Source organism: Zingiber officinale, chromosome 1B (genome assembly GCF_018446385.1).
Source record: "Zingiber officinale cultivar Zhangliang chromosome 1B, Zo_v1.1, whole genome shotgun sequence".
Classification (NCBI taxonomy): Eukaryota; Viridiplantae; Streptophyta; class Magnoliopsida; order Zingiberales; family Zingiberaceae; genus Zingiber; species Zingiber officinale.
Genome location: NC_055986.1, coordinates 28,366,050 through 28,389,645, shown reverse-complemented (window position 1 = coordinate 28,389,645; position 23,596 = coordinate 28,366,050). Strand labels below are relative to the sequence as shown.

At 41.0% G+C, this 23,596-nt stretch overlaps 1 pseudogene; it reads left to right on the top strand.

Annotated features, from left to right (window-relative positions):
• The first annotated feature begins 647 nt into the window (after nucleotides 1-647).
• Nucleotides 648-19,892, top strand: LOC122054089 (annotated as a pseudogene).
• The last annotated feature ends 3,704 nt before the right edge of the window (nucleotides 19,893-23,596 follow it).

Here is a 23,596-nt window from a genome sequence, read left to right as displayed (position 1 = left end):
ACCGTCCGCTCCGAACCAAACTATAACCTGGAGGGAACGATGAACTCAGGAAGGGATCACAACTAATTACGATCACGATCTAACCATAATTATAAGTGATCCATCCTCTAGTCCATAAAAAAAATCAAAAAAATTTGTTCTCATTAAGCATAAGGTTGAGTTTAAATGGTGGGAGTTATAAGATCATTCACACTAGCTTCCCTATCCAAAATGCATAATTTAGAGTAAAAAAATTATTTTATTAAATTTGGATATTCATTTTTCAATACATCATATATCAGTTTTCCTATTTCTTCTCTCTCCTCTATAATATTTAGGAAATAGAATTCATTCCCTAAATTTAGAGAAATAGTTCATAAATGTATAATTTAGAGAATCGATAGAGTGACTGATATAAAATTTTTTTAATTACCCTATCCAAAATTTAAAGTAAAATTTTTGAATAAGGTATGTGGATGCTCAATTTACTTGTTTTTATTATAATCATAAGTATATAACATTAATTGCTATAACAATATTAAAATTAAAATAACATATTTTAATATAATAATGATTTATATATAATAATTTTATAATAAAGATAGTTTTGAAATAAAATTTATAACATTCTTTTCCATTTCATCCTTTTCGTCGAGGTCGAGATCCAGTCGAAATCTACCGGGCCGCAATTCCTAATTTATTCTTGAACCAGAGATTATTCATAAGTTGAATAATAGATGGGTCCATAAAACTAAACGGGTTCATCGGACCAGTTCTTCGCTGTCAGAGGATCCGTGCTCGTCGAGGTCGCCATGGGGATAAAGGTAAGCTTTCACATCCACATGCGGTATGCCAGTATGCCACTGCGATCGTCAGTTCGTCACCTCACTTACTTTGCCATGGTGTCGTTATCTTCCGCTGTCGCTTTGCTGTTAGGGTTTGACGAAGCTCCTTGCTGACCACGCTCCCAAAGCTATCAAGGAACAGAAGTTTGAGAATTATTTCGGCCAGAAGATTGCAATCGACGCCAGCATGAGTATCTACCAGTTCCTTGTCCGTTTTTATCCCTTATGTTTAGTCTTTTTTTCGTCTTATTTTTTTGGATATGCCGTCCTCTTCTCGAGTTAGGGTTTAGGGTTTTAGATAGTGGCTATTGAGCTTTTATCTGCTGTTTGTACCACCCACACTTTCCTCTCTATATTTTATAACTTGATGCAATTGTCTCGCGTCTAGATCGTTGTCAGAAGAACTGGCATGGAAACTCTCACTAACCAGAATGGCAAAATTACAAGGTGATCTTACACTTCTATTTCATTGTGTTGTCCATGATAAATGTTAAAAAGTGCTCAAATTTTGAGAGAAATCTCTGCTTGGCGTGGACTTGTTTATTTCTTCATCTAACTCTTGACATTTGGTATGGCCGATAAGCCATTTGCAATGGATACTCAATCGAACTATCAGATTTTTAGAAGCAGGTATCAAGCCAGTGTAAGTCCATTTGCATGTCTAAATATCATTTTGATTCTCACTCAGCCACCATGTTTTATTATTATTTTGTGATGCCAGATATGTATTTGATGGTCAGCCTCCAGAGCTGAAGAAACAAGGACTTGCTAAAAGGCAAGTCTTTACAGATTTGTCATTGTTTTGTCCCCCCTTTTTTTTTTTTTTGCAAGATAATGATAATTTGTAAGCTTATTTTATTCTATAGATATTCAAAGAGGGAAGATGCAACTAAGGATTTGAACACAACTGTTGAGGTCATTGCCTGTGCATAGCAAGTACCTGTATTGGGACCCTTTAGCCTACTAGAATTTCTTTTGCTGCCTTAGTTAGTTACTTTTGCTGTTTGCAGACTGGTGATCTGCAGGGAATTGAAAAGTACAGCAAAAGGACTATCAAGGTAATCTTTGATATTGCTATTTTATTAGAAATTACCACAAGGATCTCATTGACTATGATGCAATCAACATGAAGTTAGCATGCTGATTATCTGCTTTCTTCATATGTAACAGAGTTTCTTTAAATATATTTAGAAATTTTGTATTACTTCTTGAAGAATTTGATTCCAGTTGCTTACTGTAGAGTTTTTATGATAGGTAACCAAGCAACATAATGAAGATTGTAAACGACTCTTAAGACTAATGGGTGTGCCAACTATTGAGGTAAACTAGTCCACTTTCACTTGTTGAATTCTTAATCCTTGCTACAAGAATTTGAACTTACAATGACAATTTTTCTTTCCCATGCCAACATTTCCTAAAACTACATGCAATTGCTTAATATAGAAGTACTTTATCTCTTGTTTTAGAAGCTAAACTCATCTTTCTGATCTAAAGGCACCCTGTGAAGCAGAAGCTCAATGTGCAGCTCTTTGCAAAAGTGACAAGGTAATATGATGCATTGTAACATATTCTGTTTTGTTTTTTTAACTTTTGTATCCTAAACATATTTGTTTATTATTAATCTTTAGGCGTGTGCGGTTGCCTCGAAGACATGGATTCTTTAACTTATGGGGCACCGAGGTTTCTTCGTCAGATAATGGATCCTAGTTCCAAAAACCCTGTGATGGAATTTGAAGTTTCAAAGGTATACTTATTCTGCTTATTGCTAATTGAATTAGTGTATTTATTTCCATCCTTACTTTTCAGGTCCTTGAAGAACTAGAACTCACTATGGATCAGTTCATTGATTTGTGCATTCTCTCTGGATGTGATTATTGTGATAGCATTAAAGGTAAACTCGCTTCTCAGATATTGCACACTCAACAAGTTTAACATACAAGTCTAGTATTCTACTTGTTCACTGTTTACAAAATTTGATAACTAATGTATATTCAAATCTCTAGTACAATAATGCTTGTGTAGTTGAATATGGTGTCAGTACTGCAACTGTTCCATGCTTATATTGCTCTTCCATATCTATATTACTCGTACTTGATATAGTGTTCAACATGGGTATAACACTGATCGTTGACGAAGAAAAGACTTTCTGGCTTTAAGGAGATGATTTCCTTTAGATCCTGCGCACATTCAAACGATCCAACAAAGCGTTAGTGACCAAAGACCTGGGAAATGATCCCTGGTAAGACCCTTCGACGCTCAAATCAGTACGGTCTCCGGTTAGTGAAATGAAGAACAGTAGTGGATCTGCGAGAGCATGGGTTTCAGATGCAAATGATGTGTACCTTGCCAACGGAGAGGATCCCCCTTTATATACCACCTCTCACAACCTTCGTGATTATGAGATGACATTGTGCGTTGGAGTTTGTTAGGTGATGGAAAAGTATAGTATGGATGATATGCAGTAATAGTCCGAGGAATCTTTTTTCTACCCTTAGATGTACCTTTTTTGTCGTTTATGACTTAAATCCTTGATGAAATTTTCAAGGAAATATGTTGTCATAACTAACCTCCGCAAGAAGTACCCAAGGAGTATCCCTCGACAACCTTGACAGACTGTTAAAATATTGCCTGCTGCTTGTTTGTTGAGTATACCTTGACCGATCCTTAAGTCGGCCTACTCGTTTGGCTGATGTACTATGTGTTGAATATATTTCGACGAGTCCTTAAGCCGGCCTGCTTGTTTGGCCGATGTGTGCTGAATATAATTCGGCCGGTCCTTAAGCTAACCTCTTTTATTAAACCATTCAGTATATTCCTTTGCCTTATGTCAGATTAAGCTACTCAATTATGTCCTACGTCACATTAATATACTTGCTAGAGAATGGTAGAGTATATCGAGATCTCGAGAAATCCCTTTGATAAGTGTCATATGCTTGATCATGCTTGATTGGGCATATGTGCACTTTGGTCGGGCATACCTGGAAAGTTTTATGAAGTTGAGGGCCTTAAGTCCGGACAGCCGGTCGCATATATGGGAATTAATGAGGTTGAGTGCCTTTAACCCAGCCGGTTACATATGTGGAAGTTGATGAGTTTGAATGCCTTTATTTCGGCTGGGATTTATTCGACCAGTTACATATATGGGAATTGATGAGGCTGAGCGCTTTTATCTCGACTGGACTTTATCCGATCGGCTACATATATGGGAACTGAGGCTGAGCGCCTTTTTCCCGGTTAGGCTTTATTCGATCGGTTATATATATGGGAACTAATGAGGCTGAGCGCCTATATCCCGGCCAAGCTTTATCCGACCGGTTACATATATGGCAATTAATGAGGTTGAGCGCCTTTATCCCGGCTGGACTTTATCCGACCGGTTAGAGCATACATGCCTACCCGACTTTAAGGTTGGATGAATGCACACACACACACACACACACACTGTTGTTTATGTTGACATGCCATAGAATGAGTCAGTTATTCTGATCACAATGTAAGACCGGTCAACCTTAAACTTGACCTCTCTAAGATCTGGCTACCCTTAAGACATTATATTCTCCACTTCGCTCGGCTTAATGACCAATCATCTTCCCCTGGTCGGATTAAAACTCGGTCTGATTAACTCCAGGATTTAATATTGGGGAACTACTCCAATCCAGACGAAGGGATATTACTCATTTTTGGAGTAGGACTGTCACACTCTCTTGACTTTGACTACCACGTCATCTTCTGGGTCCATTCGTCATAACCCGTATCACTAGCCTCCTCTACAAGTCTAGTCGAAGGTGTAGCCGACTGACTGGACCCAAGTTTTAATTTTGCCCGCTCTATCTTTTCACGATTCCTTTTGTACCTTGGAGATTTGGCAAATTTTTTAAAAACCATCTGCCTGCAACTAGTTTTTCTCAGATGAGATTACCGAGGATGCGTAGAGAGGTTCATGGTCAGAGGGATAATATGGTTGTCACTTCCATCATAAATGTCTGCTTATGAGCTGAAGCTGCATGACTCTCCTTTTTGTTTTCCGAAACGGCTTATGATGCACGCCTCTTCGTACGGCTCAATCGCATATATTTCCCTATAGATCAATGACCCTTCCAACACAGATTGTTTTAATCCAACGGTGATAATTAACTTTCACTTTATAAAACTCTAAGCGGTGTGCGCTCTTCGCACTTTGCATTTCATCTTCCCTGCCTTTCTTCTCCGGCGACCCTTACTCTCCAAACTTCTCCTTTTTTCCACCCTTAAGCGACTCAGTAAGTTGTTCCCCTTCTTTTGGATTTACATCCTATTATAGCTCAGGAATCATTCGCCCCCTGGTATACCTTTACCTGTTCCACCTTTGATAATTCTAATGAGGCTTACATTCAGTCCAAGTTTGAAATCCCTAAAGAGTATACCATCGTCTTGCCTTCTTCCGACGATCGACCTCACCTGCCTGGCCCCTAATCATGTTACCTTCTTTTCTGACCAATTAGCGGCATGTTTACGCTTTCTTGTCCATCCTTTTTTTTTGTTGGAAGTAAGTTGATACTTCCAAATCCCTTTGCAACAGTTTGTTTCAAATGCTTTCCGATACATGTGTGGAATGTTTCATGTTGTTCTGCATATTTGACATTCCACCAACACCCTGCAATCTTTTTCTCTTCTCCTTTCCCAAGAAATTGGAACCCGGTGCCTTTCTCTTCCAGTCCCGACCAAAGGTGGTGTTCTTCGAAGATATGCCGTCTTCGAACAAAGGCTGTAAATCTCATTTATTTTTCATGAAAATGCCTGGGCCGGTACCTAGTCTATCGAAGGACAATCCTCTTTTCCTCATCTTCCTGACCTAGGCTAATTCAAACAGGATCTCATTTTTGTTTCTTATCTTCCTAAGCTGAATAATCAGTGTTTCAGAATTCATAGGTGGCTACACGAAGACTTCTTATATCTATTTGGTTTAAGCCCCATCTACAAGAAGCTACCCTGCTCTTTTGATAAGTTTTGGTAATTCTGTCCTTACGCTATTGTTAACTAAAGTGTTTTTTGTTTTGTGCAGTGGATGCCATTTTGAAGTCCTTGGTCGATGCAGCGATTGACCTACCCGCTAAAAAGATTCGCGCCGAGGAATAATAATTGCTAACCGAATGAGGTTTACCCTTGGTCGCTTCTTTTGGTGAGAGGACGTTCCTTTGCTAGGCAGTTCTTCAAGGCCCAGCTTCTTCGTGTCCCCTTATGCAGAGACCACCACCACTGCCCTCGAGTGGCTTCATCAATCATTTTTTTCCTTACCCTTTGTCTAAGCTTCGCTCGCTTCAACATTCACCCCTTCTCCTACGCTCTTAATACTATTAGGAGATCATTTAATAAATACGTGGGAGGTTGCAAAAAACAAACTTAATGAGCTTACTCTTATAGGGTTAGCAGACGAATTCTCTTATGAACAGACTAAGATAATGTAACTTTAATTGATTGCGTTTCATCCATTCTGAAGGCTCATAATTGCGCTCATCTTTCATAGTTGGGCAATTAGCATGAGCGTTGCTTAAAAACTGTACGACTTGGTTAAGGAGAATGGGTTGCTAAAGCAACGAGTCACCGAAGCAATTTCCGCGCGTATCTCTGAGCGAATAAAATAGCTAGATGCTCAACTACAAGAAGCTCAACAGTTAGCTAAAACCGAGCAAGAGAAGGCAACCCAGTGGAAGACTGCCTTGAACACTTTTGAAGCTCAACTTCAATCGAAAACAAGTTACCGGATAGAAATACAGAAAAATTGGATGAGCAAATGACAGAGAACGCATAATTGTCTGCCAAGTTACAAGAATTGAAGGCTTCATACGCTGTTGAACTATTTGTCAAAGAATTCGAACTGGTGACTCAAAAGGTCGAGCGAGATTCCATGCTATCAGATCTGATGATTGCTCAGATTGAATCAATAGTAGTTCGGTCAGAATCGACAGCCTATCAGGCGGGAGAGGACGAGCGATTTGAGGCTAAGAAAAAAGCCTTGTTTTTAACACGTGACTTCAACATCCTCATCGACTCCATTACTAAAGCTCTCTTCCTTAGAGCGGAAGGTGCGATGAAGCAATTAAAAGAAGGTGGATATCTCACCTCCGATCCTCCTGCCAGTTTACAAAAAGATAATCCATAGCGCTCCTCCTGATCTATTTCCAAACTTATTGTGCTCTATCTTGTTCTCCTTTATTTGTCTTGTTCAATGAATGGGATACTAATTTCTGCTGTATGATTGAACCTATCAAATATCTCTTCTTTAAAGCTTGATTGTATGATCATTTATGGTCTTACATAACACATGTGTACTACCTTAAGGATCATCTAAATCCGACCAGACGAAAATCCAGACGGGGAAGGGCAAGAATGCTTAGGGCTGACCATCTAGGCCAATCGACTGATCGAGCTATAGTGCTTAACGCTTATTCACCTAAGGATGCCAATCTTTACGACTAGTCATAATTAAAACTTGTTCTAGCTTATTCTTGACCGGGCTTACACTTGTTCGTACCTTAAGTTTTAGGATAATACGAGGATAAGACGAACTGTGGCCAATATTGTTTACTCCAAACTAATCGAAATTGAACCCGCCCGGTACAACCTTGTCTGAGTAAATAATCAGTCTCGTACAAATCCATTCGGGCTTCCACTATTATTCCCCCTATCAAATCACTAAAGGCTTGTTCGAGTTTGGGATCGACCATGCTTTTAAAAGAGTTGCACAAGAAACCAAGCTCACTTCAAAAACATCACCGATGCTTCGGGATGATTGTCCGTCAAATTAGTTACCATTGTAAGTTTTTTATTGGTAACACGTGTGAACACTCCATCCTAGATATACAATTTTTCATCTACTCGTTGCCTTATCTAAGCATCCAACAGTTCACAGGTGACTCCGCCTTTTCATTATTATGATCCGACGATTTAACTCAAATAACATTTTCGAAGAATTCATATAGAAACTTCGTGAAAATGAAAAAACCCTGACGCTTTGCCCTCTTCTTCTTCTTCCTCTATATTTTCACACTTTTCATTCTCCTCATCTTCTTGTTCACTATAGCTGAAGCTTGCGCATGGTACTATCACTGCTCCTCCAATTCCACTATTGATGATGCCTATGACTTTCCTCTCAACTATGGGCTTCCATCCTACATGGTAATTCCTGCTAGCCAAGACCGTCCCCATCTTCCTTGGCCGGAGAGTGTTGCTGTTTTTGGAGAACAAGTTATAGCCGACTTTCGTTTACCCCTGTATCCTTTCTTCATTAACGTTAGCCAATACTTTGGCATCCCACTTCATTAACTTATTCTCTAATCTCTTCGCATCTTAAGTTGTGTCATTATTTTCCGCTTGTTCAATGCCCCTCTTTCTCCTCGTTTGTTCCATCATTATTTCTTTCCTCGACAAGTAGAGGACGATCTATTTCGCTTTTAGGCTCGTCCTAAGGTTATTTTGTTCAATAGAATTCTAGCCCAATAGGAATGGAGAGATAAGTATTTTTTCATACACCTTCCGAGCTTTCTGTTCTGCCCCACAACCGGGCAACCAAACCTTCCCCCTATTCTTGACTTGGTCAACCTTCACACAGACCCAATCCTTCACCAAGCTCTAGGAGAGGTTTGAAGTTTAGTTTCCCAGAGTTGACTATAGAAGGTCTGCTATATGTTTTTGGGATCACTCCAGTGGATCTTGGGCTAAGTGTCACTTTTGGTAAGAAAAAATCTTTGTCTCTCTTAATTATTTGTTATTTCTTAACCATTTATTATAAAAATTTCTAATTCTAATTATCCATTTATTTTTACAACGGAAGCCATTAGCCTGACTTTCCTTTCCAAAAATAATTGGCCATTGGAAGAGACTCTGAACCAAATATATGAGAATTTAATAAAGGAGCGCTAGCTTAAACATGCCTCTGTCTCAGTTGGTTTACTTCCTCCAGTAGAACTTTCTCACAGTTCTTCTTCCAGCGCTATAGATTCGGATATCCCTCTCATAATTAAGCGCAAAAGGCCCCAAGCAGAGGCTACAGGCTCGGGTATACCCGATCGGGATCGTCTTGCTTTGGCCGAGATATCTTTTGCTCGAGGTAAAGAGCCTGAATCTCAAAAATATAGTCGCTCTCATTTTACAATTGCTATGATAAGGCCAGGTGTTCTTATACCTATGTCTTGTGCGATCGATCCAGATATCAGGCCCATCGAGACAATGCAAGCCCCTTTACCTACTCAGTCAGCTCTGCCAGAAGTTTTAAGCGTTCCTTCAGCTACCCCCCTTGCTAAACGAACTCCTAGTATGAGATTAGTCGGTCACACATCTGATCGATCGATACTCAAGTAAAGTTCTGGGCTGGTTGGGCAAGTATCAGAATCTTTATCTGTTCAACCAACTTCTGCTCATTTGCAATCGCTTGAGCTCCCTCTTGCTCTTCCTTCGAGGCCTACTCCTTCAACTAGTTTTCAATGCCTTTTCAAGCAGTCCTATTGGCTGCCCTCACAACAAGGGCTAAGTACCACTTTTCCATCTTTCGGGATACTTAAGTTAAAGGGTTTACTGGCCAGAGTCATGGGTGCAAGCACATGCACAAATACAAGGAACCACAATTTCAGAGTGTGTTGACGAGCACAACTGAAATGCCATTGTGGTGAGTGCATGACTAAGTTTTCTTAAATTACTTTTATGAACTATACCTTTATCGTTATTTCATTCAGTTCTACGCTTTTGGACTACATTTGGGCCAATTGGTTGTGGACTTGTAGCGGGCCAACAAAATTTTGAACAATCGCGTGGAAGAATTAGATGCTACTTCTATCGCTCCTAGCAATGAGACAACCATCTTGTAAGGAAAAATTGAGGAGCAAGCTGAGCTCATCTCTAGTATGGAAAATACTTTGCAATAATGTCAACAATTAGTGAAGTCTCAGTAGATGGACAAGCAGAGATTAGAACTCTTACTACAAGACAGCGAGTTCAAGCTTCGGGTAGAAAGAGCAATGAAAGATAAAGCCATTCTGACCTAGATCATAAAGATTCCCTGCTAGAAGAGCTAAAGCTTTCACATACATCCAACTCCCCTGAACTAACCTAGGAACTATCCACTAAGAATTTCTTGTTATTGAAGCAACAAGTGGAGCTGAATACATGAGAAACCCAACTATAATCCATGCAGGCCGAGTTAGACGTTGCAAAGGCTGAAGCTGACGCTGCTCGGACCGAGCTATCACTTTATAAAGATGAAGAGAATGAGCGTCTTGAGCTGGGAGGAGAGCTTATTTAGATTCTATTGATTTTAAGAGAGAACTAGCACAATGGCTTGCAGGAACACTTAAGCATTCTGCCGAAGGGGTAATCCAACAATTACGGAAAGACTGGCTACCTACCGGCAAATCCCCCTGACAATCTATTGATCAACATCGACTTCTCAACGAGCTCCTAGGGGATCTCTTGAACAGATTCGATTAACAATTTTACGTTGTGTACCCTAATGTATAATTGTGTACAATCCTTAGAAAGAATTGAAACTATCCTCTAGAGTATGCCGAAATATATTTTTAAGATGTGATAAAATAGGCATTGAGAAAGGTTAGATGACACTAGCTTCTCATGCATATCTCCAGAACCACCAATAAGTTTATAAAGTAACTTTCATGCACCCTCGTCATGCAATATATGTTAGGAGGCACAATAAACCGATCGAGGTAGTAACGCCAAACGAAATAGTCTGACTAAACAAATAAATTACTACCTTCAAAAAAACTTACCATAATTGATTGTCGGATTGAATAATAAGTTTAGCCTTGATTTAGCATTGAGCGACATAATCAGGTTGAATAAAGAAAATTCCTTCATAATATATGCTTGCTTTTAACTTATAACTTGACCGAATGGTTCGGGGGTTCCTGATATTTCGGTCTTTAAGCCGCTCTAGATTTATCTGAGCTGCGAGAGCATGCTCACTTATAGCTCGACTGAATGGTTCGAAAGTTTGGAATTCGTTCGGTCATTAAGTCGCTCTGGATTTATCTGAGTTGTGAGAGGATGCTCGCTTATAACTCGATCGAACGATTTGGGAGTCTGAAATTCGTTCGGTCATTAAGCCGCTCTAGATTTATCTGAGCCGCGAGAGCATGCTCGCTTATAATCCGATTGAACGGTTCGGGAGTTTGAAATTCATTCGGTCATTAAGCCGCGCTGGATTTATATGAGCCGCGAGAGCATGCTTGCTTATAATCTGGACCGCCCGCAAGACTCCCGCAGGAACCTTGATGAACTTCTTGTGAAATGTATTCTATATCTTTTTGGCCCTATGCACTTGAGTAAAGGACATGAGAAAGCTCGTTTATAAAGCTGATCACCAATCAGAGTGAACTGACTGACTTTTTTCTTAATTATACGTGTCTGCTCGCGCTTGGGTGGTAGACTATCCTGCTGTAGAAATAATATAATTGGGGTTCTCCAGTCACTTTTAGTGTTTGCTCCACTGGTCTGTCTATATTCCAGGGAATGATGGCGGAGGCTAACTTGGCCAGGTCGTCCTCCATTTGATTTTCTGATCGGGGAACCTTCTGGATAACTACCTCCTGGAACTTTGTTTTGAGTTTTTCAAAGGCCTTTGTATAGAGCTTAAGTCACTCATTATTAATTTGAAGTTGCTTGATAACTGTTGCGTAGCTAATTGGGAATCGGAATAAATTAGAACCCAATCAACACCCATATGTCTTGCAGCTTATAGGTCAGCTATTAATGTTTCATATGCAACCTCATTGTTGGTGACCCAGTAATTCAGCCGAACGAATAGTTGCATTCTATCTTCTTAGGGGATATCATAATAATACCTATCTCACTACCCTGCCGAGTGGAAGATCCATCTACATATATTTTCCAGATCTCCTACTCGGGATTCTGAACCTCTATTAGAAAATCCGCCAAAGCTTGAGTCTTGATGGCCGCTCGGGGTTGATACTGTGTATCATACTCACTAAGCTTAGTAGTCCACTTGATCAACCTTCCAGAGGCTTCGGGGTTGACAATTACTCGGCCTAATGTGCTATTAGTGAGTATTATGATCAGATGAGAAAGGAAATAAAGACGTAACCTCCGGGCAGCTAATACCAATCTGTAGGCCAACTTCTCGAGTGCGGTATAACGACACTCGACTCGTTTTGTTAAATGACTTAAATATATAGGTTGTTGCTCCTTCCTCTCTTGTCTCACCAATACTGACCCGACCGCATAATCATTAGCTGACAAATACATCCACAATGTCTCACCCGCTATGAGCTCTGCAAGTATAGGCAGGCGGACAGGTAATTATTTAGCTCCTCAAAAGCTTTATTGTAGTCGGCATCCTATTGGAACTTGGTCACCCGACGGAATATCTTGAAAAAAGGTAAGCTTCGATCGGCTGAACGGGAGATGAAACGAGAGAGGGCAGTAATCCGGCCGGTCAATCTTTGAGCTTCAGATTGCATGGAGGGGTCATATCTTGTAGTGCTCATACCTTGCTCGGATTAACCTCAACCCCTTGCTCGGTCACAATATAGCCCAAGAACCTCCCACTCTTGGCTCTAAACAGACACTTGTTTGGGTTGAGCTTCTATCCATATTGTTTTAAAATGTTGCAAGTTTCCTCCACGTCCGCACATAGATCAGCCGCATGAAGGGACTTAATGAAGATGTCATTCACGTACACTTTCATGTTCCGCCCGATCTGCTTCCGAAAGACCATATTCATGAGCCGTTGGTAGGTAGCCTCTGCATTATTCAGTTCGAACGACATAACATTATAGCAATGGGTGCCCTCAGCAGTTATGAAACTGATCTTTTTCTGGTCGTCCTTGGTAAGAGGGAGTTGGTGATATCATAGTTCAAAATTTCGTTCTGTGCCGGGCGGAACGGGTGAAACTTATCGTTCCGCCCACGCAATGAAACCAACACCGAACGAGCGACGATTTCGTCGCGTCATGCGTCATGCGCTACGAGTCGTGCGCGCACCAGAAATCGTTGCACTAGGAGGAACAACGTCGCCAGAAGCTTCCGACGTCGCCAAAAGCTTCCGGCTTCGCCGGAAGCTTCGCGGCGCCTGAAGCGTGTCACGGGCGCCGAAGGAGTTGCGATGCGACGTTTCTGGCAACACCGAAAGCGTCACGGATGCTTTTGGCGCCGCTGAAAGCGTTGCCAGACTCCTCTGGTGCCGCCGGACGCCTCCGACATCGTCGGAGGCGTCCACGGGGCGTCGGAGGCATCGTGGGCGAGTCGTGGGCGCTGGGTCGCGGGCAGGGGATCACTGTACAAAGTTACAATTTAAATAAATTAAACAATTCCCATTTAATTGTGATATTTTAAAGAGACTTTCATAAATCCTAATTAAATTATCCCAATAAAATATAAAAAATATATTTATTTTTTTTAAAAATAATCAATTTTATTAAATAATATTCTGAAATTGTTTTTACAATTTTAAAAATTCTAAAAAAAAATTGTTTTAAAAAATTCTATTAAATCAAATTTATATTCTTATATATATTTTTTTATTATTTTATACTTTTACTGATTTAATAAAAAAGGCAGCTTAGTGCACGAAGCTCCCTCCATGCGGGGTCCCGGGGAAGGATCATTGTACGCAGTCTTATCCTACTTTTTGCAAGAGGCTGTTTCCAGGATTCAAACCCGTAGCCTTTTGGTCACATGACAATAACTTTACCGTTGCGCTAGCCTTTTAATGTTTAAATAAAATTACTGAAATCGTATCGGCACGGTACGATACCGAAATCGTATCGTTCCGGTCTCAGACCGAAACCTCGGCACTGGTTGAAATTTTAAACCTTGGGTGATATCCCTAATATGCGTCCAGCATATAGATGAACTCGCACCTGGAAGTGGAATCCACCACTTGATCGATGCGAGGGAGCGGATAATAGTCTTTTGGGCAGACTTTGTTAAGATCTCTGAAATTGATGCAGACCTGCCATTTATTTCCTTGCTTTGAGACGAAAATCACGTTGGCCAACCAGCTCGGAAATTGAATTTCACGAATATAGCCCGCCTCCAGTAGCTTATCCACCTTATCTTTGATGATCTTGTTCTGCTCGGCTTTAAAATCTCGCTTCCTTTGTTTGACCGACCGAGTTTCTGGATAGACATGAAGCACATGCTCGATAATCTCGGGCAACACACCCGTCACTTCTTTGGGCGTCTAGGTGAATACATCACTGTTGCGCGTTAAACATTTGATTAGCTCTTCTTTAAGTTCAGGAACCAGATCGACTGCTATCTGAATGGTAGCTTCTGACCGGTCAGGCTGAATTTGTACTTCTTCTTTTTCTTCATAGACGAGGGCGGGTGGAGCGTCCTAAATAACATTGACTTCCATCCTATCTTCCATGCAGAGTGGGCTTCAGTCTTGATTATCTCAACATAGCACTTGCGTGTCATTAGTTGATCTCCTTGAACTTCCCCAACTTGGTCATCCATAGGGAGTTTTATTTTTTTGGCAAAAGGTAGAGATCACCGTCCGGAATTCATTTAAGGTCGAGCGGCCTAAAATGACATTATAAGTTGAGGGCACGTCAATCACGATGAAATTTGATCGACGTGTCCTCATTAGGAGCTCCTCCCATAAAGATATGACCAATTTTGTCTGGCCGAGCGATTGAATCTCATTACTAGTGAATCCATACAGAAGAGTCACCATGGGTTGAAGCTCGCTTGGGTCTATCTACAGCTGCTTGAATACTTGCCTAAAGATGATGTTGACAAAACTATCTGTGTCAATGAAAGTATGGGAAATGTTATAATTGACTATAACAATCTTGATTATTAATGCATCATCGTGGGGTATCTCTACCCATCTAGATCCTTGGGTCCAAAGCTGATTTTAGGCCCGGCCGCCCATTCTGTGATGCACCCGCCCGTATGAATTTCCAATCGCCGAGCGTGTGACTTTCTCGCTCGGTTGGAGTCTCTATCAGTTGGATCTCTTGCTATCATGTTGATGTTGCCCCTGGCGGCATTATTACGATTTTCCTCCTACTGGGTCGGGCGCTCTGGTTGGTTTCGAGCGGGAGTGGGTGTTCGGTCCACTAGTGGTGGTGGTGGTGTAGTCCTCTGCTGTCGTTCGACCTCACACTGATTTCTTCTGGGCGAGCCATTCGGTCTTTGGTAGGGTTAACGGTTAGGCGATGGAGTGTGCCGACGAAATCTTCAATTAGCCAGCGTGTAGCAATCCTGTGGGTCATGGGTGGTCGACCGGTGAAGAGTGCACCATCGTCTTGGAGCTTCTTGAGGAGGCTCCGGATACCTTTCTTGCTCGACCCCCATATGCTGCACGGCCTGGGGTCGTGACTCTTGATGATGAGGTTAAGGGGCTGCTCGGGATCCTTTAGGCGGAGGAGTGGGCAATGCTCAGTGCTCGGGTATAGGAGTCGGTGTGGGTGTAGGAGTATCTTTCCTTCGGGCAGCTTGCGCCTCTTCAACATTGATAAACTCGATTACCTGGTCGAACAGATGATCAAAATTCCTCGGAGGTCTTCTCACCAAGGAATTGAAGAAATCATTATTGACAAGCCCTTGGGAGAAGGCGCTCATCAAGATTTCGGTAGTGGCGGAAGGAACGTCTATGACCACTTGGTTGAATTTTTTAATGTTGGATCTCAGTGACTTCTTAGGCCCCTGTTTCAGTGAGAAAAGACTCAAGGGAGTCTTTTGGTAGTGTCGGTTGTTTGCAAAGTGGTGAAGGAAAACCTTGCAGAAATCCTTGAAACATTGGATAGATCCAACGGGTAATCGTCTGTGCAGAACCATCGAAGCTGGTGAGGAACACCCACACTTCACCCCATCAGTAAACTGGTGAAGGAGAGTGACATGCTCAAATTTGACAAGATGATCAGGATCAGTTGATCTTGAGTATTCCCTTATGGTTAGGTTTTGATAATGCTTTGACAACTTATCCTCTAACACCCTTTGAGAGAACAAGGTGCTAATGTCTTCAGGTGAACTATAACGTGCTGGAGCCTTTCCCCTTCGTCTGTCTCTGACAAGTGCTTCTCTAGAAGACTCTCGGTGAGGCTCTTCTTGATCTATATGTTCAGGCGGCGTGCGAAAAAGAGCCCCGATGGTGTGGAGCCAGTGAACGAGATACCCTAGGTAAATGGGCTTGACCCTTCTCTTGTACACCTCATTCCTTTTGGTGAGTCGTCGTTGAAGCGATAGGATTAGATGGCAGTAAAACACCACCGGAGCTCCTTGTTGTTGTTGTTGTTGTTACTGTTGCATTAACTTTTGCGTTTTTTCGATGATGAGTAGGTCTAGATCCTCTTGCGTCAAAGTGATAGTGGCGAGTTTCCTCGTCTCTTCTATCTCCGATTCTTAGATTCAGGTGAAACTTCCCACAGACAACGTCAAATTTGATCCTGTTTGAGAGATGAAGAGATGGCATGCTGGTGACGATGGCTTGATCATTGACAAAGAGAAGACCTCTTGGCTTCGAGGAGAAGATTTCCTTCAGATACTGTGCACACTCAAACAATCCAACAAAGCGTTAGTGACCAAAGACCTGGGAAAGGATCCCTGGCAAGGCCTTTCGACGCTCAGGTCAGTACGATCTTTGAGGAGTGAAATGAAGAACAATAGTGGATTTGCGAGAGCGTGGGTTTCATATACAAATGATGCATACCTTGCCAATGGAGAGAATTCCCTTTATATACCACCTCTCACAACTTCTGTGATCATGAGATGGCATCGTGCGTTGGAATTTGTTAGGTGATGGAAAAAGTACAGTCTGGATGATATGCAGTAATAGTCTGAGGAATTTTTTTTTACCCTTAGATGTATCTTTTTTGTCATTTATGACTTAAATCTTTGATGAAATTGTCGAGTATGCTGTCATAACTAACCTCCGCAAGAGGTACTCAAGGAACATTCCCCGACAACCCTGACAGACTGTTAAAATATTGTCTGCTACTTGTTTGTTGAGTATATTTTGGCAAGTCCTTAAGCCGGCCTGCTTGTTTGGCTGATTGACTCTGCGCTGAATATATTTCGGCCGGTCCTTAAGCCGACCTCTTTTATTGAACCATTCAGTTACATTCTGTATAATCCTTTGTCCTATATTAGATTAAGCTGTTCAATTACGTCCTGCGCCTCATTAATATACTTGCTAGAGAATGGTAGAGTATATCGGGATCCCGAGAAATCCCTTTGATAAGTGTCGTATGCTTGATTATGCTTGACCGGGCATATGCGCACTTTGGTCGGGTATACCTGGAAAGTTTTATGAAGCTAAGGGCCTTAAGTCCGGACAGTCGGTTGCATATATGAGAATTAATGAGGCTGAGTACTTTTAACCCGACCAGTCTTTATCCGGCCGATTACGTATGTGGAAGCTGATGAGGTTGAGTGCCTTTATCCGGGTCGTGATTTATTCGACCGGTTACACATATGGGAATTGATGAGGCTGAGCGCTTTTTTATTCCGGTCGGGCTTTATCCGACCGTTCCCATATATAGGAACTGATGAGGTTTAGCGCCTTTATCCCGGCTGACCTTTATCCGATCGGTTACATATATGGGAACTAATGAGGCTGAGTGTCTGTATCCCGGTTGACCTTTATCCGACCGGTTACATATATGAGAACTAATGAAGCTGAACGTCGTTCTCCTGGCCGGGCTGTATCCGGTCGGTTAGAGCATACATGCTCGCCCGACTTTAAGGCCGGACGAATGCACACGCACACTGTTGTTTATGATTGACATGTCGTAGAATGAGTCAGTCATTCCGACCATAATGTTAGATCAGTCGACCTTAAACTTGACCTCCCTAAGATCTGGCTACCCTTAAAACATTATACCCCCTAATTCGCTCGACTTAACGACCGACCATCTTCCCCTGGCCAAATTAAAACCCGGTCTAGTTAACCCCAGGATTTAAGAACTACTCCAATCCAGATGAAGGGATATTACTCTTTTTTGGAGTAGGACTGCCACGTCCTTTTGCCACCACATCATCTTCTGGGTTCATCTGTCATAACCTGGGGTCACCGAGTATTTTTACAAATTTGTACATGTGTTCATTAGGGTCACTGAGTGTACTCTTAGTGTCAATTTCAAGTTTGTTTTTTAAAGTTTGAGCAGTAACTCTGTTTGGTTGCAAGGAAAAAAAAATCTATTTATGCATTTGATGTTCCATGAAATAAATTATACACTTCATACAGTGATGCTATTTTCAAAAATGTTTTCATAACCTTTCTATTTAATTGGTATTGTTTTTAGTGATTTGTTTATGCTATTGTTTATTATTCTTCCTACAAAAGTTTTGATCCTTTACAACTCTTTCGGGTTTAATGATTGAAATTGCGTCATTATGTAAAAGCAATTTTATTATCTTGCCAAGTTTTACGCCATGTTTGTACTCTCCTTTAAAATTGTGTGATACCATCCTTGGCTATGCAGTCATCATTTTTTATGATTTGAGCATCTAGAAGTTGTGTCAACAAAAACAAAATAATGCTGCATACCTTTCTATGGTTGCATTTTAGGTTTTAGATTCTTTATGCATTTTTGTTATGGTCTATATTTGCAGAACTCATCTTTATGTGCATAGGGCATTCATTGAATTTTTAATTCTTCTCCCTAGAATGTATATTTTTTAACATGTACATGATATACATAGCAGTTTTTTTTATATATTAAATTTCTTTTGTAACTTTCTATGCAATGCTGCTAAACGAATGACTCTATCAGGCATTGGAGGACAAACAGCTTTGAAGTTCATCCGTCAGCATAGTTGCATAGAGAATATCTTGGAGAACATAAACAAAGAAAGGTGCTCCAATTTCCCCCATTCACTCAAGCAATATTTAGTTGCATCACCTTCAATTGTTGTGGTTTTGTAAAAATTAAGATCCAACAGGATTCTTATGTTGTCCGTGTAGTTTCTCTTATAAAACTTGGTATAATTATAGATATCAAATTCCTGAAGAATGGCCTTATCTAGAAGCTCGACGCTTGTTCAAAGAGCCTAATGTGACCATGGACGTTCCAGAACTAAAGTGGATAGCTCCAGATGATGAGGTAGTAATAAAAAATAAATTGGGCGCTAATAAGTCCATTAGGCATCTTTACACAGTATTCCTCTCTTATCAGGGTCTTCGGAGCTTTCTGGTGCATGAAAATGGATTCAATAGTGACCGAGTTGCTAAGGTATTTGCCCTCTTCATAATGATTTCGTCTTTGTTAATAGTTGATTGTGGAAGTCCCTATATGAAACTGTTTGTTAATCTCACCTTAAAATTTTCTAGGCAATAGAAAGGATTAAATCGGCCAAGAACAAATCTTCCCAGGCCGGTAGGAATTCTTTTGCTATCTTGTCTGAACTTTGGTGTTGCTTATGATCAATTCAATCATTTTTATTTTATTTTATTTTTCCAGTTTGGAGTCTTTTTTAAACCTGTTGTAAATGCATCCGCCCCCTCCAAAAGAAAGGTATGCTTCGGTTGGCACTTGTGCCTGTTTTCCTTTTTCTTGCCCAAAGAAACCTCGTCACATTCTAGTACTGGCTTCTGCCTTCATGCAATGACTCAAAATCATGCACATGATCAAGTGGTGCAAGTGCCATAAGCATTTACGGTTGACCTGTGAATGTTTAAGCTGCTTCAACTGCCATAAACATTTACGAGTCCTCAGTGAATTCTAACTTATGTTCTGTAATATTTTTCAGGAGAGTGCCTCCGAAAACTTGCAAAAGGAGAATAGTGCCTCCGAAAGTGGTCATTGGAGTCACTCTGATCATTTAGTAGCAATTTAGAAAAAAGGACAAAAAGGGTACCTGTGATGCTTCCTGTGAGTGATAACTTTGGATAATTGATAGTCATGTGACCGCACTTCGATGGTTGAGTGTGGTTTGATGTATTTTGTGTAGATATCTCTGCTACGATTAAAATGAAAGTTTTGCTTGTATTGGTCATCAATGATCTTTGCTATGATAGGTGATCAAGATATACATAGAGAGAGGATACTTTTGTGGCTAGATATTATTTGTTTAGTGCCCTTTTATTATTTTTTTTGTTGCCTTTTATTGTAACCCTTCTAAAAATTTAACCAAGATGACACATTTTAAGAGTCAAACCTGCGACCAGTTTGGTTGACCTCAATAGGCAAATTTTGAAAGCTAGACCTTCTGTTCCCATGGGATGGACAGTGAGCTAGTGTTTGAAGGTATTGCTATCATGACGACGTTTAGGGATCAAATTTTAGTTAATTGGGAGTGTTTGGGTTGGTTGATTGAAAATTTATGATGCATAGATCTAGGTTGAAGTTTTGGTGGGCTGTTTGATGATACTCAAGTATGATTGACTAAATATTTTGAGTTGCTTGATTAACGAAGCAAAAGGTGATATCGAATGGTCTTTGCGTTGCTTGATCAATTCTAATAAATAAATAAATAAAGGTGAAATTAGTCATTTTGGTGATTTTCTTCCACGACTATCTAGAAAATTGAAATAAGATATTATATGAGAGGGTATTTTTATGATTTTGTCGGATTCGATCCTTCTTCAATGCTATAAATTTACCATTTGAATTGTTGGATCAATTTTTGCAAAAAGTCATGTTGACCTTGGATGCTATAATTATACGTAGAGAGATAAATTAGAAAATCGAGTAGATCATTACATTAGAGGGTGTTTTTACCAATTTCGTTAGGAATTGATTCTTGTCCATTTTTATAAATCTATCATATGATAACCAACTTGATTATGCCCTAAGTCCATGACTAATTAATTTAATAAATGAAATCTCTTTTTTAGAGTTGGGATGTTAAGATTTGATCCTTTTTCAATTCTACAAATCTAACATTTACATTGCTTAGTCAAATGTAGTGGCGTCGACACTTGGAGGCGTCGACACTTGGCAATCAGTTGTCGCCTACCGACTGTGGCAACTACGTTAGTGATCGATTGGTGCAAGAAATGAACTAGAGGTATATTTGATATTTAAATTTTAATTAAACATTAAGCTTTGAATGTAATTGGACTACATATTATTGGCCTTGTAATTTAGATTACAAAATTTTATTATTTTTTTAATCTAGGTTATATTATATTAGAATTTTAAAACTATACCAAATAAAGTAATCAATATTATAATATAATTTTGATTACATTACAATGCTGATTATCTCTGACTAAACGTAACCTTAATATAAAAAAAGATGTCTCATTTAGTCACATATATAATTACTTAATTATCCTTCAATATTGATTAGTATGGTTTCCTTCTATCTAAATCTCTTTGTTAATTATTGAACTAGTCGAATGCATTGTAATAAGTATAAAATCATAATTACTATATATATTGTAGAAATTTTGATTTTGTAGCTATTATAATAATTGTAATAGTTATAATTTTATAACTATTATAACATAAGTTTTTATCAACTATGTATTATAATAGTTATGAAATTATAATTATTATAATATGTATAATTATAGTTGTTATAATATGTCCACCGGTTAAAGATTTAGATAGGAGATTTAGATGGAACATAGTAGTACTGAACAAAATTACGATAATTAGATAATTCTACTGTTGAATAGTAAAATAGGATACTCTTTTAAGAAAAAAGCAAAGGAAAAAAAAAACAGAGGCCCTTGAATGATTTGGAAAAAAAAAAAGCGTCTGTTTTTACTCTTGCTCAGTAATTTTTGCTATTAACAATCGCATTAGAATTGTGATCCGGTAAATAAAAAAAATTATGGACTATTCACCTGTCCCGCTCTAATTGGACATCCGATCCCCCTCTCTCTCTCTCTCTCTCTATATATATATATATATATATATATATATATATATATATATATATATGATCCTGTCCGAATGCTGAATCAACGGACGTTGGGCACGTGACGCTCCCCTGTTTCTGATGTGGATCTTCGACTAACTGCACGATGCTCCGGCGAACCTGCACAAAGTCGGGCCGGGAAGGGGTTCCCGGCGGCGACCCTCCGACGCTCAAGTCAGGCGAAGCTCAAGAGAGAAAAAGTGGCTCTAAAACTCGTAGCAGACGTACCTCCAGCGAAGGGTGAGGGCCTTTATATAGAGCAGCAGAGAAGCGAGTGTACACATACCGAGGTGTACACGTGTCCATGGCCCGTACCCCAGCAAGGACTTGTCAGTGAGCTTACCTGACCCATACTGCTACAGTCCGAGCATGTACTCGATGGGATAGCGGAATCTCCTGTCATAAGATTTGGAGTATGGCTTACACGCGGAGCATACTCGCTATCAGACAAAGATGTCCCTTGTCCTTTTCCCTTACTCCCGATTTGGCGTCCGGCCGGCCGGCTTCCTCGGAGTCCGGCCGGACGTATACGGTGATTTACTCGGGGAGATTCTCAATCATGTGCGTTGTGGAGACTATTAACAGTATGCTACCTTATGACTTTGGCCGAGCGTGCTGTCTGCTCGGCTTTGCGATCTTTTCCACTGAGCGTCGGAACCCTGACTTCCTACAGGGCACCTTTAACCATTAGTCAGACACCGGGCGGTCGGACCCAGCCCTCTCTGGACGTTGACTCCATCGAACGGCCGGTCGGCCGTTCGGACCTCCCATCTCCGGACGGGCCTCCTTCCACTCTGACTTCCACGTGGCATTAACCTCACCGGACGGGGTCCCCTGTTCTTACCACCGGATCACTTGCCTCCCCTTCAAGTCTAGTCGAAGGAGGCGAATTGTCCGACTGACTGGACTACGAATCATGCTGGGCGGCTCCTCCGTGCTAGTATCCTCCGATCGGCCGACCGCAGAGATGGCCTTGAACAAATCAACAATGGCATTCACCGGATCTCCTCGTGTTATGCGCCAATCTTCGACATTAAGGTCGAGCATGCTTTCATTAAATGCCCCGAATGGTCGAATGCCACGTGGCGCACTGCCATCGGCCAACGGCGGCGGTGGCATGGTGTTTTGATGTGATCGAAGCGATTCGAAATGGACGGCGCGATGCACGCTTTGGTTCCCGTGACCTGGATCCAACGGTGGAGGCCATCCGGTGTCCACCCTATAAATCCTTCGTTTCCTTCTCTCCATCATTTTCCTCCGCGATTCCGACCTTCGTCTACAGCGTTTTGGTGCTCCGGCGATTTCCTTCTTGCTCCCCGGCGCCTCCTCCCTGATCTTTTCTCCTCACAGTAAGGCTCTGCACCTCTTCTTTCTTGTTTCCGGTGTTCACTCCGCATCTTTTTCCTAGTTTCGATCCTTGAAACCTCCTTTCGCTTGCGGTTGTTTTTCTCTAGCCTTTTCGCCTTTTTGATTCCTTCCGGTCGGCCCATGGCTAGTTCTTCTAATCCCGAAGACCAGTCGCTTGGCCCATGGTACACCACAATGCAGTCGCGATTCGACCAGCGTGATTTTGATATTCTGACAGACAATTTCGAAATCCCGGAGGATTTTGAAATTCGTTTGGCCGGTCCCTCCGCTCGGCCGCATAGGCCGCCGCGCGGAGCTTTCTGTGTCTTCCGCGACCAGTTTACCGCCGGTCTGCGTTTCCCTGTACATCCTTTCATCATTGATGTTTGTAATTTTTTCGGGGTGCCGCTCGGCAGCCTGGTACCCAATACCTTCCGTCTCCTCTGCGGTGTTGTTGTTTTGTTCAAGATTCACAACATCCCCCTCCGACCGGAGGTCTTCTTTTATTTCTACTACCCCAAGCAAGCCGAGCCGGGCACCTTCATGTTCCAAGCTCGGCCCGGATTAGTCTTCTTCAACAAACTTCCTTCTTA